Consider the following 18,548-nt stretch of genomic DNA (forward strand, 5'->3'; position numbering starts at 1 on the left):
ATATAAAACTCAAATAAAAAAAATAAAAAAGTATACAGGCTATTATTGTGCGGGGGAGCCCCCGGGCGCGGACATGGTGATAATGCACAACGCACTCTCTCCACGGAGAAGAAGGTGGACAGTTGCTTTGGCATAAGAGTGTGGAGAATTCCAGGAAGAGATCTGCTGATTACCCTTCCATGCCCTCTGGGACTCCCACCACTTGGATATTGTTGCAGCGAGCTCTGCCCTCTTGGTCCTGGAGCCATACCATTATTTCAATTTGCCGTTTCGTCAGTGCATTTACCTGCTCCTCGAGGCGCTTAGTTTTGGATTGTAGGCCCCCAATGCTTGCCTCAGCGGTTGATATTTTGTCTGATATTTTTCGAGAGTCTGCCCTGAGTAGGTTCACTTCTTCCATCGCAGAGTCAAGCTTAGGTTCCAGCGTGCCTCACAGGTACCTGATGGCTTTCATGATATCTTTTAGGGTAGGGTCCAGCATTTGTTGTTCTTCTTCGGGTGGTGTCAGAGTGCCGGCTGTATCCACTTCACAACTTATGGCAAACATATATTTATCAACTTGGTTGGCCTGGCCCAGGCCCATGCTCTTGGTGCGGACCATTGTTGTCATCTTCCCTCCTCCCAGGGTGGCTTCGCTAATTTTCAAGGGGGGGTGGGCAGCGCCCTCCTCCTGCCCTCCAGTCCTTTTGTGGGGCACCAGGTAGTACTGCTACTCCCCCTCCTGTGTGCTGCCATGCTGAAGGTTGCAGGGGGCCGTAACCTCCTCTATCCAAGGTGGGAGTATAGCCTCCCTTCATCAGCCGGCCTCGCTGCACCCTATGGATCGAGACCCAGGCTTTCCCAGCATGGGGTGGGGGCAGAAGGAGATGCCTCCTCCCCTTAGGCAGCCGTACCCAGTGGGCACCTATGCGCCTCCCAGGCTGCCCGCTAAGGCAGCTCAGCGCTATGGTGTTTCTCTGTCCGTGACCCCTCAATCTCTGGTCAGTCAATGCTCTCATTTCGGCCGTGGTCCATGAGGCCCCCATGCTGTTCTGGCACCTTGCGATCCAGTGATAGATCCCCCCTGTTGGCCGTTAACTGCGATTCTTTCACGGGGAACCAGACCCCTCCCCGATGCAGGCACAGTGAGATGTCCCCCTGAGGGCCTGGACCCCTGTGGAGTTCTCTGCCAATGGTCTTCTTACCCCCACGCGGTCCAATTGGGTCCCAGCTGGCCCTCCAAGCACTGAGGTACTGGGTTTTTCAGAACCGGTACTGAACCGGTAACCCAGCGGTGCCAGGGACAACACCCAAAGACCTCGAGTACTTTCCTGATTCAGACACAGAAACTCAGAGTCTTCTAGGTGAAGTCAAAGATCGAATTTATTGGCTGCAACCAAGTAACAGGCGTCCTAGAAGTACAACATGTATATTCTCAGGAGACTGCTCAATCTTACAAAGCCAGGCTTCTCTTTTTATACAAAATATTAAGCTTCAGGCAAACATTCTTAGATTTACAGTAGACCATTCACATATTTTCACTACAAAGGAAAAGCAGAGTCATGATGACAAGCCCACATTTCAATTTGTCCAGCCCACAACAAATTACCCGGCAAGGCCCAACATTTTCATCAGATATCAGTGGACCCCCAATAAACACGGGCACCTCCTCCTCGTAAAGCACGACATATGTAAAGAATCAGGGACAGGTGTGAGCAAGGTTAGGCAGGGTGTGTGTGCGATGAAAAGGTTTATGGCATGTTGTGCCTTGATGCTATCTCGCTCGGCCACTGGGAAAGAAACTGGCCGGGCAGGTTCGGCCTGGGGCAATGGTTTCAACTTGCCCAGGTCACAGAGAAGTCAATTAAGGTGTACGTGTCCTTTGGAATCGAATTTGGCTGTAGTTATAAGCCTATGTGAGGGCAACTCACAAAATGGCTGCTGTACACAAAATGGAAGCCAAGGGTTCAGGGCGAAAATGACGATTTCGAGGTGAAATCGTTACTGGAATATGACGAAAATACTTGTACATAGTGTCCTAGCCATTCTTGGTCTTTTGATACCAAAATCGTCATACTGCGGCAAAGTTTATTACTCGAGTCCAGAATTTTCAGAACCACAAACCCTCCTTTTGCCCTTACATAGGCAATTTAACCTATCCTCATGCTAATCTGAGTCCAGGTCTATATTCCTAAAGTCATTGAGATATTGCTGTAACATCATCCTAGTACTTAGCTCGTCTCTTGATACAGGTTTCCTTACACATGGTGTAGCACAGAGGCCACATATTGCAGGAGCACACTGCACGCACAGACAGAACAGGAAAAGAATGGCTAAGACCATCCCAATGACCATCAGAATTTTCCATCCCCAGGCGGATATCAGTTCCCAGAACCATCCCATCAACGACCAATCTCCTTTATCCACATGAATAGATTCGGAAATCTTATGCAGTTTGGAGATGGCCTGGTACACTGTTGGAGCGTTATCTGGAATGAAAACACAACTCGATTGGATCAATTTACGTACCCCACCTCGGTCTGCAAGTATGACATCTAATGCGACCCTGTTCTGAAGGGTCATGAGACGGTCCGACTGGAGCTCAGCAGTCAAGTTACTAAGGGCACCGGCAGTTTCAACTACTGTGGATTCAACCACCCTTGTCAATTGCCTTATGTTCCTGCTATTAACCATTGGTCCCCAGAACGGCAGAAAACCCTTTACGAAGTCCCCAAATTCTTGTCCTGCAGTGTCTTCTTTACTCAAGACACCTCTAACTATCCTTGTCTTGTGGTAGTCTGCCGCTGCTGTGTAGGTGGGAGGCAACAGGAACGAAACAAAACATGTGCCCGAAAAGTCAGGGGGCAACCATGTATAGGCTCTATCATGGCAGATGAAATAGGTACCCTTAGCTGCTAAAAACGAAGGGGAAGTCTGAGACGCAAAGACATACGTCTCAGTACAGATACTCCTCCCTAACTGAGCTCTGGGATTCTTGCCAGTACCTTGCAGACACAGGTGACCCTGATGGGGTACAATCCAAATCGGGGAAGATCTCCTAGCTTGCTGTTTCTCACTCAGAGTAGCTCCATATCCGGTTACGTTCCATCCTATGTATACTAGTGTCTCATCTCTCGAGATAGTCTCATAGGAAATATCTTCCTTAATCATATCTACTATACCCTTAACTAGAGCACTATTCTTAGGATTGTCTGTTACAGAACGTAGGGGGTAGACTTCATGTGCATAGATGAACATTGTTCTGTATGCCCACACAGAACCATTGTGGCTGAATGGCAGGACCAGATAAGGGATACCTTTATCCGTTGTGTGAGGCATAAGACCACACACCCAACAGTTAGTCGTGTTCATTACTAGTTGGTGTTGGTGCAAAAGCTGAACAAAGGAGTTATTAATAAACTCTAATCTCCTAGCTGATTCGTGTTCAGGAAGGGGCTGAAAAAATGAGAGGAAACAGTAGAAAGAGGAGGTGTAGGAGATGTAGTGGGTGTAAATGTTACTCGAAAAGAGAATAAAACATACCCTATTAAAAATATCATCACACTGAATAACATGAAAATGCACAATATCAAAAAGCTTTTCTTTGACATCATTTTACATATTCTGCTTTTAAAGTTCGTTTCTTTGGCAGGTCTCTCCATCTCGAAAAACTCCATCCTCTATAATATGCTGCTCGCGATGGTTGGGTGTTCTATGCTAAGGAATGCTTCTGTCAGTCCAGGGCAACTCCCTTAGACCAACCAGAACTGTCGACCTAACGTCTTCAGCTGCACTCCAAAGACTTTGGGCAACCGCGACCCTACAGCGGAACCCGGATGGTGGTTCGAAAAACAAAAATAAAAAAGTTTCTCAGATGGGAGAGCTGCACTTTCAAAAATAGCAAAGGAAAGGAATATCTTTTTATTAGTTCATAGTTCTCGGCCTTAGATTATATCGTTGTTTTCCCGGTATTGTCTGGTCTCGGAACAAGAGTTCAGGTTCTGTAGTGTCCAATTGAACTGACGGTGATACAGCTGGTTGCAAAATATTGTCACTCTCTTTTTCAGTAAGTGTTCCTTTTATACGTGCATAACTGAAAGGCAGAAAACGAGGCACGGTTTCAGTCTCTGAGTCGGCGACACCCTCCTGGACCCACCGGTCGTACGGCAGAGGCAAAGGCACCCTCTTACAATGTACACCGTGGATCCAGTGCTTCTTTCCTTCTACTCGAACAGCTGATCTTGTTGAAAGAAGGACGAGGTGTGGGCCGGTCCACCTGGGCTGGTCGTTCTTTGTTCGCTGAAAGTTCTTGACCAGCACCCAGGATCCAGGAATGATCTGATGTCCTGGAGCTTCAGAGACCTGAGGCAGTGTATCATGCACCTGTTGATGTAAAACACGCAATTTAGCCGTCAATTCGTACAAGTAGTCAAGCAAAACAGGGTATTCGATTTCACTGAACTTGGTGGGCCTTGGCACTCCCCATATGTTGGCCGGGCGGCCGAAAACAATCTCATAAGGACTAAGTCCCACTCGCTAATGCACAGTCATTCTGGTTGATAGGAGTGCTAAGGGTAGAGCGTCAGGCCATTTAAGACCAGAGCTCGCTTGAATTTTGGTCAGTTTTAACTTTAGCGTGCCATTGTAACATTCTACTAATCCAGCTGATTGGGGGTGATTTGCAGCGTGGAACTTCTGTTGAATGCCTAGCCCTTCACATACTTTCTTCATCACTCGACCCACAAATTCACTCCCATTGTCACTCCAGACCATTCTCGGCATTCCAAATCTAGGGAAGAACTCTTTCACAAGGGCTTTAGCTGTGGATAAGGCAATGTTGTCCTTTAGGGGGTAGGCTTCCACCCATCTTGAAAAGGCACAAACAACAACGAGTATGTATTTTAAATTGTTGCACCTCTCCATGTGGATGAAATCTAGCTGCAAAACCTCGAACGGATACGTAGGAGGTGCAAAATGACCAGCTGGAGTTGGGGTTCCCCTACCAGGATTGTATTTTAGACACACCATGCAATTCTTGACCACAATCTCTGCACACTTAGGAATTCCAGCATTTTGCCATACTGGAGCCAACAACTTGCAAATCCCTTTCACACTGATATGAGCCATTCCATGGGCCATTGTAACTACTGCAAGCACATACGCATCGGGTAGCAACCATCTCTGATGCTCTGACAATTCAATCCAACAACCATTGGCATCCATTTTACCAGTACTTTCTCTCCACACACTCAACTCTTTCTCTGTAGCTTCAGCTTGGATCGATTTCACACTCTCTATCGTGTCTTCACACATTCCAACGTCACCAATCCATCTTGCAGGGCCTGTAACATACATTCGGCTCATCACATTCCTCGCTGTTTCTTTTGCGATTTCGTCAGCAAATGCATTTCCACGACCAACATCATCAGTCACCTTCTTGTGTGCGCTACATTTCACAATCGCAACTTGCAACGGCAAAGTAAGTGACTCAAGAAGCTCATTCACCAACTGACCATGCTGTATCTTAGCTCCATGCGAAGTCAGGAACCCATGTTCTTTCCACAATCGTCCAAAACTGTGAGCCACTCCAAATGCATACTGGCTGTCGGTGTAGATAGTCACTTTCATTCCTTTCGACAACACACATGCTCGTGTAAGTGCAATCAACTCTGCTGCTTGAGCTGAATTATGTGGGATACGTGCAGCTTCAACAATTGTATGCAAAGTCGTGACAGCATATGCTGCAGTCGTATCACCATTCGGAAGCTTGAAGCATGAACCATCCACCCATAAGGAACCATCACACTTTACAAGAGGAGTGTCCCTAAGATGTATTCTCCCTTTCATTTCTTCTTCTGTTCTAAGAAAACAATCATGCTGTTCTGAAGCATCTAATTCCTCTACACTCGGCAACAACGTAGCTGGGTTAAGAGTGTTGCATCTTTTTATGTGCACATGACTCGCTAACAATGTCAACTCGTAACCTGACAATCGAGCACTAGTTAAGTGCTGTGTCTTGGTTCTGTTTAACAACGTGTCCACTGCATGTGGAACCATCACAATTAACGTGTTATTCATCACTAAACCAGTAGACTGTCGAATAGAAACAGCTGCTGCCGCTGTGGCTCTTAAACAACTCGGCAATGCTTTAGCTACTGGATCCAAAGTCGACGAAAAATACGCACACGGACGCTGCTTGTCTCCAAACAAGTGTGTCAACACTGACAATGCACAACCCGCTTTCTCGTGGACATACAATGTAACGGGCTTACTGTAGTCGGGGGTACCCAACACAGGAGCCGAACATAATGCTGTGCGCATTTCGGAAAAACTTTTCTGACACTCTTCAGACCATGGAAGGGGATTCGGTGTATCTTTACAGGTTAATGCCACCAAGGGCTTGGCCATCAACGAAAAATTCGGTATCCATTGACTGCAATATGACGTAATGCCCAATAAAGCACGCACTTCTCTCTGTGTTCTTGGCACACTCAATTTCGCTATTGCCTGAATTCTTTCTGGGGTCAGTTTCCTTCCCTCCTTTGATAAGAGATGACCTAAGTAGGTCACTTCTTGTCGACAATATTGCAATTTTAAGAGAGACACTTTGTGATGCAACTCACACAAATGACGCAACAATGACAACGTGGCTTCTTTACAGATTTCCTCAGTATCTGCAGCAACAAGCAAATCATCAACATACTGAATGAGGGTAGCGCCATCAGGTAAAACAATCGTATCAAGCTGTGTTTTTAAAGCTTGACTATATATTGATGGACTTTCACAGTAGCCCTGGGGAGCGCGTTTAAAGCGGAAGCTTCGTCCTCCTAAACTGAAGCCAAAAATATCCCTACTCTCCTCAGCAATCGGGATGCTGAAAAAAGCATTCTTCAAGTCAATCACCGAAAACCAGGTGGCAGAAGCTGGAATCATAGTCAATAGGGCAGTAATGTCAGGAACAACTGGAAATTGTGGTACAACTATTTTATTCACCTCTCTAAGATCAATCACAAATCTGTAAACAGGTGGCTGGGAAGGGTCAGTTCGCTTCAAAACAGGCAGAACAGGGCTATTGCAAACGTTGCCTCTTGTCTCTTCAATTACATCTTTTTCAATCAAATCGTAAATGATCGCTAACAATGCTTTTTCACCTTCACTAGAGATTTTGTATTGGGGAATTCGTGGCATTTTAACATTGGCTTTCAATGTCACAACATATGGTGGTATTTCCAAAAGACCCACATCATTAGGACCGGTAGCCCAAAGAATATCAGGAAGAAACGACAATTCTGTCGGAAGTTTATCCCTTGACAAATACATTGGAGAAACCACTTTCTTACCCAGTGTAAGTTGTACTCCCGAAGGAGAACAGTACAAAGTGGCATACAATCTTTTTAACAGATCCAATCCCAACAAGTTTTCACCACAACCTGTTGTCAGAATAAGGGGTGCTTCGAATTCACAAGAACCAACAGAAAGAGACATAGGACTAGAAACTGGGTTTCTAACCGGGGCGCCAGAAAAACCTACTGATACATTCGTTTCGCCAGACAAAGGTGCGCCAGGGAGATTGGAGTGCATAATAGAACTCTTTGTAGCACCAGTATCCAACAGAAAAGGTTCTGACACACCTGATGTAATCACCTCAACGTAAGGTCCACTCCGAACTGGAACTGAAACAACTCCCTCTCTTTGTCTATGGCTGTCCTAGCAATCATTACCTTCCATATGATCATCTTCTGCATAGTAATCATCAGCATAGTACTGAGCTGTCCTACCAGACGCGTTATTCTGCTGATCAAAACTATTCATTGAATTTTGAGGCGGAAGGGAACGAGCGTTCTGGGGGAAATTTCCACGTCCTCTACCTCTTGGAGCTTGCTGAACACCTCGACCTCGTGCACCTGAAACACCATTTGCGCGCTGTAACAAAACAGGGCAACTATACTTAAAATGACCCTCTTCCTTACAATATGAACACTGATTGGGACCTACAGGGACACGTGGTTGAGTATACTCGACTCTTTGCAAGTTCCTCTGAAACTGTTGAGGTTGCTGATAGTTATTCTGATAGTTATTCTGACCACCATTATTTTGACCACCACGTGGCGGGTACGCTTGCTGTAACAGAACCTTCGTTTTTAACTCCTTAGTTTTCTTCTCTGCTCTATCTTTTTCATCTTTGTCCCTATTTTCTTAGTACTGGGCAGTAGCCAAAATCTGTGCTGAAGAGGAAACTGCCCAAGAACTTTCTGAATCCTTCAACTTTTTACACAACTCGGGGAGCAGATTGTGCACAAATTTATCGACGAACAATCGCTGGCCACCTTCTGTGCTCATATCTTGACCACTGTGGTCGACAAACGTTTCTTCAAACCTGGTGAAGAAATCTGAGACCGTTTCATCTTTCTTCTGCTTACACGCAGACAATTTATCCCAATTCACACGCATCGCAGGCATTAAGGTTTTCATGTAATTAATAATCCTACCAGGGAGGTCTGCTACTAAAGGCTCAGGTTTAGCACCACCAACTTGTCGGGCATCTGCAGCAGTAATATTAGCCCATGTGTCACCTAACTCCTGATCATGGTCTGCATGACGAATCTTTCCCCATAGAGGCTGTGGAACAACGTTCCCAAACAACATGTCTATGTCGGCCAAATTCATGATGCATGAACCTGCAGTCTGTGACAACTCCTTGTAATACCCTGCAGGATTCTTACGGGGATCAGGCAATGTCTGCTTAAGGGCCAAAACTTCAGCTCGCTTCCATGGAACATGTACCCACACACGCTGAAAATGTGCTGGTATGGCTGGGGGAATATTATTATGACCAGCTGCTACTTCTTCCTTCCATACCGGAGGAACTTCTCTCATTGGGTATTGTCTCACCTTCTTCTTAACAGAGGAATCAGACTCAAACAACGATTTAGAAACACCTTCAGTCCTAAGCGACAACAACGTCGCAACTGCTTTCTTAACATCTGAACCCACAATCGCGCCTTTTGAAAACTCGAACCGTACATGGCTCAACTCGGGCGGATTAGATTCCATATCATTGTCCTCTAAATCTTCACATAGGAAAGTACACATTTTCTCAAAAACGTATCTCTGCTTCGGTTCTTCCCACTGATGAAAAACATCCATAACAGATTCTAGATCATATTTTATCGGGTCGGTCACCCATCTATGTGCCAAATAATTCAACGTTTCCTTCTCCCTAGAATCAGGCAGTTGACTACGCAACTGCTTACGCTCAGAGGCAGGGGTTGCACTTGTTGCTCCAAAGAGAGGATGCAAAAGACTAGCGACAGTACTAGCCACTCTCTGACGAACAGAAGGAGAAGTCGATGAAAAGACAAGCGGAAAAGCAGGGTGAGGCAAGGCAGACGCAGAGGCAGTGTCAGGAGGAATACCAGGAGTGGGAGTCATTATAGTAGTTAAAGTTGTAGGAAGAAAGGCAGAGCAGATGTCAAAGCCGGTGGCCCTTGAGGAGGCTGCACCGGAAGATTAGGAACCAACTGAAGAGTAGCTGGTGGCTGTGGAGGAGCAGGAGGCAAAACAACCAAAGGTTGCGCAGCTAAAGGTTGCGGAGGTGCCGTAGCATTCTGCGCATAAGGGGGTGGCGAACTTAACAAATGTGACATTAGGGGGTCTTTTTCAAGGTCTTTTGCTGCATCTTGCTGAAGAGGCGGCAAAACTGGATAGCATTTATCGATTACCATTTTACGTTGCCTGTGCAACTGCTCACTCATCTGTTCTTCTTCATTATCTTTGAACTGCATAGCAGCTTGCATTATCGAAATACCCCTTTCTCTCTTATTTTTCTTCTCCAATTTAATTTCCTTCTGTTTGGCTTCCTTACGCCATAGGCGGAAAGAGTCAAACATCGCCGGCCGGGCTTTCTTCTTGAAGAGTTTAACTTCCAGGTTATCTAAGATTTCCGTATCAAAGCCACCATATTGAGGCCATTTTAAAACATCATCCTTCCTGGTGTATTTGATCCACACTTCATTATATGTGATGGGGCCTACTCCATGTTTCACATACAATTCATAAGTTGGAGTTCCAATCGGAGGAACCGGACACGAGTCCTCCAATCGGGAATCCCTATTACTACCACAACAAAAAAAAATTCCAAGTCTGCTAAGACCAGGCATCTTCGCTCTCTAGTCTAGCTTCAAACTTCAAAGGATTATCGAATACGATATTCTCGTGAATACACGAGTCCTTCGGCTTTGGTACTTGAAAGTTCCAAATCAAAGATCCCGAAGGGATACCCAAACTAAGAACCAACTAAGGACTGGGAGACGCTCCACTTATACTTAACTGAGATATCGATGACGTCACCAGAAGACTCGTCTATCGTTTCGCTCTACCAAACATCAAGGGTCCAAGTCAGGGCGATAGCCAGGGCAGCAGTCCTTCGTAGCCGTCGGGAAGTGGGGAACATCGCAGCAAAGACTTTCGGACCACGTCGACATTCAGGGGTCGATGAAGTGGCGGCCTTCCTCCAGAATTTTCACACGAAGCTCCTCACGAACCTCTGGCTTGGACCGGTACCGTTGGTATCACCCCACGTTGGGCGCCAGCTGAGGTACTGGGTTTTTCAGAACCCGTACTGAACCGGTAACCCAGCGGTGCCAGGGACAACACCCAAAGACCTCGAGTACTTTCCTGATTCAGACACAGAAACTCAGAGTCTTCTAGGTGAAGTCAAAGATCGAATTTATTAGCTGCAACCAAGTTACAGGCGTCCTAGAAGTACAACACGTGTATATTCTCAGGAGACTGCTCAATCTTACAAAGCCAGGCTTCTCTTTTTATACAAAATATTAAGCTTCAGGCAAACATTCTTAGATTTACAGTAGACCATTCACATATTTTCACTACAAAGGAAAAGCAGAGTCATGATGACAAGCCCACATTTCAATTCGTCCAGCCCACAACAAATTACCCGGCAAGGCCCAACATTTTCATCAGATATCAGTGGACCCCCAATAAAAACGGGCACCTCCTCCTCGTAAAGCAAGACATATGTAAAGAATCAGGGACAGGTGTGAGCAAGGTTAGGCAGGGTGTGTGTGCGATGAAAAGGTTTATGGCATGTTGTGCCTTGATGCTATCTCGCTCGGCCACTGGGAAAGAAACTGGCCGGGCAGGTTCGGCCTGGGGCAATGGTTTCAGCTTGCCCAGGTCACAGAGAAGTCAATTAAGGTGTACGTGTCCTTTGGAATCGAATTTGGCTGTAGTTATAAGCCTATGTGAGGGCAACTCACAAAATGGCTGCTGTACACAAAATGGAAGCCAAGGGTTCAGGGCGAAAATGACGATTTCGAGGTGAAATCGTTACTGGAATATGATGAAAATGCTTGTACATAGTGTCCTAGCCATTCTCGGTCTTTTGATACCAAAATCGTCATACTGCGGCAAAGTTTATTACACGAGTCCAGAATTTTCAGAACCACAGCACCAGCCTCTATTTGTTCCACCTATTCGGTGCAGCGCAGGTTACTTCGGGCCCTAAACCGGGGCCCAGTGACAGCTGGTGCAGACTTCGCTCAAGAGCAGGTGCTGCCGCTAGCGCAGTCGTGTGGCTGGGAGCCCCCTCAAAGAAGCCGCTCGTGCCGCTGGTCAGCTCGCTTGAACACCCTTAGGGCCAGCGTGATCCCCACTCAGCAGCGGGTCACAGCCAGCGCTAATTTGGTCTTACGGGTGCTTCAGTTGTATATCCCGTTCCTTCTCGATCCTGCTGCAGCCCAAAGCGCCTCGGGCCATTAGCATGTCTCGCTCTGTCGTCTCTGATGCTGCCGCGCTCCGGTGTCCTCTTCTGGCCGGATTATGGTGGATATTGTAGTGGTTAGTTGGTGACGAGTAGGGCAGCATGCTCAAAGTGCAGCGATCTTCGCCGGCTGCAAGCTACGCCCATGATTTCTGAAGAATTGAAACTAAAACATTTTATGGAAATCCATGTTAGTGCTTTAGTATGGTTTACATTTCACATGTTTACACGTCTTGCCTTCCCTAATAGTGATATCTGTTTTCAGGATGGTGTATTTTTGTATGTTTTTCCGTGTTGCATATTTCTCTTGTATGCCTTTTCTAAGAGCGTTATCTATTTCCAGGGTGTTGTGTTTCTGTATTTTTTGTGTAGCATTTTTCTCTAGTACAGTGCATATTCTGAACTGAGTCACCTCTAGGTTTGTATAATGGGCCACTATTGGGAGCTCTGGAGTTGAGTGTGAAGGCAGTGGGAGTTTCTAACAGTGCTGTCACGATTCGCTCCCTTTGATCTCGTACCCACCACCAGGCCACACAGTGGGACTTTCCAGTCTTCTAATAAGCTTCTAGACCCACACCTGCATGCATATCCTGACTCCAAGCCATTTGGACACTTATTGGGAATTGACATCCATTCCCAATCCATGCCGGGTTTTGTGAAAGCTAGCCTGTTTATACTTGAAGCCAGGATGCTCATGTTTGGAACTCCACTACCTAGAGTTCCCTGCTCACTGCTTCATCTTCACCCCTGCAAACCAAGGATGGGCGGAGGAATTCAGCTCACCTTTGGCTGGCTGCTGCTAGCCTGCTCACACCTGCTGCATGTGATTACTGCGAGCTCTTTTAAGCCCCAGCTCCCTTCAGGACAAGCCAAGGTTGGTCATTGTAGCTGTCTTCCTGTGAGACCAATCCTTGTTTCCTGAGGTTTTGAGTTTCCTTGATTCCTGAGCTATAGTTAATCCTTGTTCCTTGGTTCCTGCGCTATAGCTATTCCTTGTGCATGAATTAGCACTGCCTGCAGTGCTACCTTGTTTCCGGAGTTCCTGAGCTATAGTTATTCTTTGTTCCTGTTCCTGGGCTTCAGCTATTTTTTGTTCCTGATTTGCTCTGCTTACAGTACTCTCTTGACTCCTTGTTTCCTGAGCTGCAGAATTTTCTTTTGTCCCTGAATTAGCAGAGCTGCCTTGAATCTTGGGCTTTAGCTCAATTCTAATTCCTGCTCTTGAGCCTTAGCATTCCTTGTTCATGAGCTACAGCTTGTCCGTCCCCTTGTTGCTGAACTAGCACTGCCTGCAGTGCTACCTTGGCTGTTGAGCTTTTGTGAAATTCTTGTCTTGCTCCAGCGTAGCCTTCAGTGCTACTATGTTTTCTTGACTCCTGATCCAGCACTATTCTAGTATACCCTCATAGCCTTCCCTTCTGTATATCCTTTTCCAGTCCCAGCCTTTCTTCCCATTTCCTTGGTTCCGGTTCCTAGTTTGCTGTCATTCTATTTTGTTGTCATGCTTCTGTTACCTTGTATGTTTGTTACCTGCTTTCTACCAAGTGTGCCCTGTGATTTCCTTTATTTCCTGTTAAGCACTCCTCCTTGCTAGCTCCTTGTCTATTGTGCTTGTGTTTAGTTCTACCCCCTTGCTGTTACTGCCTTGTGTGTTCCTGTTTGATCACCAGTGTCCGTGGGCACAGCAGACTACCTAGGTGGTGTTTCTGTGAGTATTGTCTTTGAGGTACATTTATAACATCACCATAGGTATAAGCTCCACAGACCCTGCCTTTGCATGCATATCCTATATGTGGGTATTTGCAGTCAATATCTGTAACAGCAATTGTGGGTGGGAAACTTACTGAGCTTCAGTCTTACCTTGTGGAGCTCCTGAGGTGCTTTACCCCACAGTCCCGTTTACTGTTCATGTTGTTTCATATATATGTCTTGCACATTCATCCTGGGTGTAGTTTTTCAGAATGCTAAATTGACTCGCGAGTGCCCTTCCTTTCTGAGACTTAGCCATCTTGTTCCTTCGTGCAGACTTCCCCATTGGATCCCTTTTCTCCTCTGACTTCTTGTATGATCCTGGGCAGCGATGTACTCCTCTTTCTGTGTACATTTTCTACCAGTTCCCAGTCCTTGCCCAATTCCCTGACGGTGTTCCCAACATAGTCCTGGACAGTCCCTGACAAGTGCCTATCAGTGGTCAAACAGGTGTTCAGAATACTTGATCATCCAATTCTTGGCCTCTAATCAAAGCGCACAGAGCAATGGCCATGTATTTCAGTTGCAATTGTGATTCCATGCAAATGTGTGTGAAGGAGGTACACAGTTGTCAATATTTTGACACTGTGAAAGTAAAAGAAAATGCAGTGTTTACAGGTGAGTGTGTGCAGTATGTGTTTGGGGGTAGTAAAGTGACTGCGATACAAGGATGTTTGTTCAGTAGAGTACTAAAAAGGAAACAGATAAGGTGTAAGATATTCAGATGGATCAGATGTGAAGAGAAAAAGGTATACATGTCTAACATGGAGTGAACAAATCGTGAGTGACTGAGAAATTCCAAAGACCCCTATCTCTTCCTGAGGTAATGTTTAATTCACAATCTCCCAATTTCCGAATTGAACCATTTTTAATATTATGTACAACAAAACTATTGTTGTTAATCATTTATCTTAACCCCCTTAAGTGCGGCGCACGTTCAGCGTACGTTGCGTGCACTACCTCGGTAGTGCTGCGCACGTCCGCTAAACGTTCCAGGCCCGCCCGCGCAATAAAATCTTCCGCACCAGCGCGGAACGTTCGGCGCAGCGGAGGGGTTAAAAGCCAACAACCAATGACATAGCCAATAGTCCAGGTCCGCAGTGTTAAAGCTCAGAAGAACCGAAATACCGGTTGGGTGGCACACTATGGAAATCACAGAAATGTAGTTTGTGTTTAAGCCATGCCCTTAATTACCAAGACCACACCCCTTTTATAGACACCCCCCCTACACACACACACTTTTTTCATCCCACTAAAGTCCTGTACGGCACCTTTGTAGTATTGTGCTTTATTGGTAAGTTATGGGTTAATGTTAGAACTGTTCTTATGCTCTACAACCATAGAATTGTATGATGTATTTTGGGGTTCTCTTTGAGTTAGTTGTGCTTGGAGACCGTACTTGCTGGATGTAACCTGCGACGCTGGGGTTGGAATAAAGGAAACCTACTTCTTACTACTTTACATGTTCTGTATTTACTTGAGGATCACTACATTGTTTTGGCGATGATTGATGTTATGTTATGTTAAAAGAATTTATTGAGCGCAACTAACACCATTAGGTTTCTTGGCGCTTATGCTGAGGGAGCGGTGAAGGGAACGTGAGACAGAATCTAAATATAGGACTCAGTGAAAAGGAGGGTTTTAAGGAGTGATCTGAACCCGGAAAATGATGGTCCAACCCCTGCCAACTTTCTAACCTTACAACCCACGGAGTCTGGTTCTACTGCGCCGTACTTTTCAAGATGTCTACAGTACGCGTTCACACATATATATATCTACACGAAGTGAAAGAGAAACTCCTTCGAGGGAACTCCGCCTGCGGCGTGTGAGTCAAAAATTCCCTTTCTTTTCTCTCTTCTGTCATTGTTGCGCTTTGCTTGTTACTTTCAAATCTGCGTGGGCTGTTGCTCCACGTGCAGTCTCCATTGAATGTGAGGACGAGTGTTCCACTATTCTTGTGCGTTCCACCATTAGTTCTACTTCACTTCTGTTTCAAGTTTCGACCCGTGTACGTCGGAGCATAGGAGGTCACGCCGCGTGACCCCAAAGAATTGTTAACCAGTCCTGGGGAACCTAATGTGAAATGGCAAGAATGGAAAGAGTATTTTGCCAATTACATCACTACATTAGAAGACAATGGTAGTGTTATGTCTCCTGAAAGAAAGAAAAATAATTTGAATGCACTGTTTAGGACCTGAAGGTCTCAGAGTATACAATCAAATGCAGAAAGCGGAAAGAAGTGGAGATTGTGATGTTTTCAAATGTGCTATTGCTGATCTTGATGACCATTATTCACCAGTTGTATGTGTAGCAGTATCCAGACACACATTTTAACAAATGCAAACAAGATTCCAATGAGTCTATTGAAGACTATGTTTGGGCACTCAAAAATCTAGACATTAAATGTATATTTGGCTCCTTACACGATATGATCAGAGATCAAGTTTTCATGTGTACCAAAAATAAAAATATTCAGGACAGGCTTTGGATTGAAGGTGATTTAAGTCTCAAGGATATCATAACTTTAGTCAAAAAAGCAGAACTCTCTGAAAGATATGCCAAAGCAGCAACTCCTTCTAATGATGCTGTGTTAGTTAATAAGATCATTGACATTAAAAAAAAGGGGAAGACTCCTACATATAAATATCAAAAGACATATCAAAACGTGAATTCGAAGGAGGAGAACACTCTAAACAATCATTCTGGTTTTGTAAGTTTTAGATGTGGAAGCACATCACATACTGCAAGGTTTGATACATGTCCTGCGAAATCTGCTAAGTGTCTAGAATGTGGGATTATAGGACACTTTTCTAAAGTGTGTAGAAGGAAACGTTATAAGAACACTTGTGTCTCTTGTGTAACAGATAATGTTTCAGACTTGTCGGATAATGACTCTGATGAGTCTCCTGAGAATTCTGATATTTCCGCTGGTGCAAAGAAATATAGTAACAAACCATTATGCATGATCTCCTTTGGTGGTATAGTTCTACAAGTTGCAGCAGATTCTGGCTCACTGTTTACTATTATTGCTCGATCGACTCGGGAGGACAAATTTGTTAACACTATTGGTTCTTATTTACAGCCTACTGATATTAATCCAGAATGTTTCACTGGAGAAAAAATGTAAACGTTAGGTTATAGATCTCTTTTTTTTGGCTCAAATGTAGAAGAGCATTGTGTAAATTATATGTAGCTGCTGATGGACCTTCTGTTTTAGGATGGAAGGATCAACGTTCTTTGGGTATCATCCTTGATCCTAATAGCCCTGAACAAGTGTTGGTGTGGCTCCTGCTGAAAATACAAAAGAACGGGTTTTGAAAGAATTTCCTAAAGGTTTTAGTGGCGGCATTGGGAAATTAGATGGATTTACACACAAGATTTGTGTTAAATCTAATGCTGTTCCCAAAATTCATAAGGTATGTCACATCCCTCTTATTCAGGGGTGTGGCATTTAATAAAATATCTACTTATCCATGGGGCAGGTTGCTTCACAAATCTACTTGTCTTGTAACAAAATCGACTTGTCCCTTTGGTGCCATGTAGTGTGGCGACACATTGTGGCAACAATCGCATTATATAAGAGCTCTGAAATAGCCACTCTGATTATGCCAGGGCTCATACCATAGTAGTGTTTGAATACTTGCAATTTCCTTTTGTTTCCACATTTCTGCAGATCTACATACTGGGGCTTAAGATAGTGGTAAGCAATAGTTCCAGGGTTTTAATGCCCTTTTGATTCTGTGCAAACGTACTAACTTGCATATTGTAAGGGTTTTCAACAACTCTTCTCTAATCTTTTTCCATACTGAGAAATGCTGGAAACTTACTCCTGACAATGGCAGACATAAACCTTCTTCCAGAGTTGGGGATAAAAGTGGTTGGAGGGAAAGTGAGCTTGCAAACACTCAGATTTTTGCATGAGCAAATGTACACATGCATATTTGCTCATGCTAAAATGCAGTTCACAAATATTTTCTAGGAATACAATTTCTTGTCCTACTTTTGTGAATTCTTGGGAATTCACGAAAGCCGTATAGCTGCACTTAATGCAAGGACATATACCAAGGGTGCACTTTTGAGACTTTCTTTAATATTTGGGCCCTAATTTGGTCTGGCGTTGACCATAACCTTTTGCATTTATTAAAATTCTGTCTCTCTCTCTCTCTCTGTATAGGCTAGCTTCACTATGAGTGACAGCATTCTGCTCTTTTACAAGGAGCATATCGGCACACAAAGTAGTTTTGTTCAGTTCCAGTAACTACTGTGGCAGTGTGTGCTTTTTGAGCTCAATAACAAATTTGGCTTTTACTAACGTTGGTTATAATTTTGAGGGCCCGGCAGCCGCCACACCAATAAGGTTTTATAAAAACTATGCCAAAATAAGTCACATATTGACAAAACTAAACAGCTGACCTCTAATTTCAGACCTACTGGCTTTGCCAATGCTTGTTTATTTTTGTTTACCATAATCTTATTGAAACTGGCTACACTGATTTTCCATTATGAATATTTTTGGGAAATACTAGCATGCATCAACACACGTTTCTAAATGATGCTGCAAAGAAATGGTAACTGAAATTTTACAGTAGTTTAGCAAAAAACATTTTTCCAGTGTTCATTTTCTTTTTTTAAACAACATTTTATTTTGAAAGCAAAGAATTATCAATCTTGCTTTCAAGCTTCTGCAAATATATGCATCAAATCAGAGCAGTCTGGGAGTGCTATACATATCCTCATATTGCTAAACTTTGAAAATGTGTGTTCACATTTTTATACTGGAACCATTGTCAGTAGTGCAGTCACAGCTGACATTTACTTAAAGCGTTCACCCTAATAATAAATGCTTTCAATTAATAAACCATAAATACTAGTTTGAACAACATTAACATATGGGCAAAAACATTACCTTAACTGCAGAGAGTGCCCTTCCCTGATCCATAATGTGGCACTGCCAACTGGCAGCCAAAGGGTTTAGGCTGTAGGGGGTTGGGCTTACTTGTCCCAAGGACAAAATTCACATGAAAACTTGTTGCCCTTG

This window comes from Lissotriton helveticus, chromosome 11 (assembly GCF_964261635.1).
Source record: "Lissotriton helveticus chromosome 11, aLisHel1.1, whole genome shotgun sequence".
NCBI lineage: Eukaryota > Metazoa > Chordata > Amphibia > Caudata > Salamandridae > Lissotriton > Lissotriton helveticus.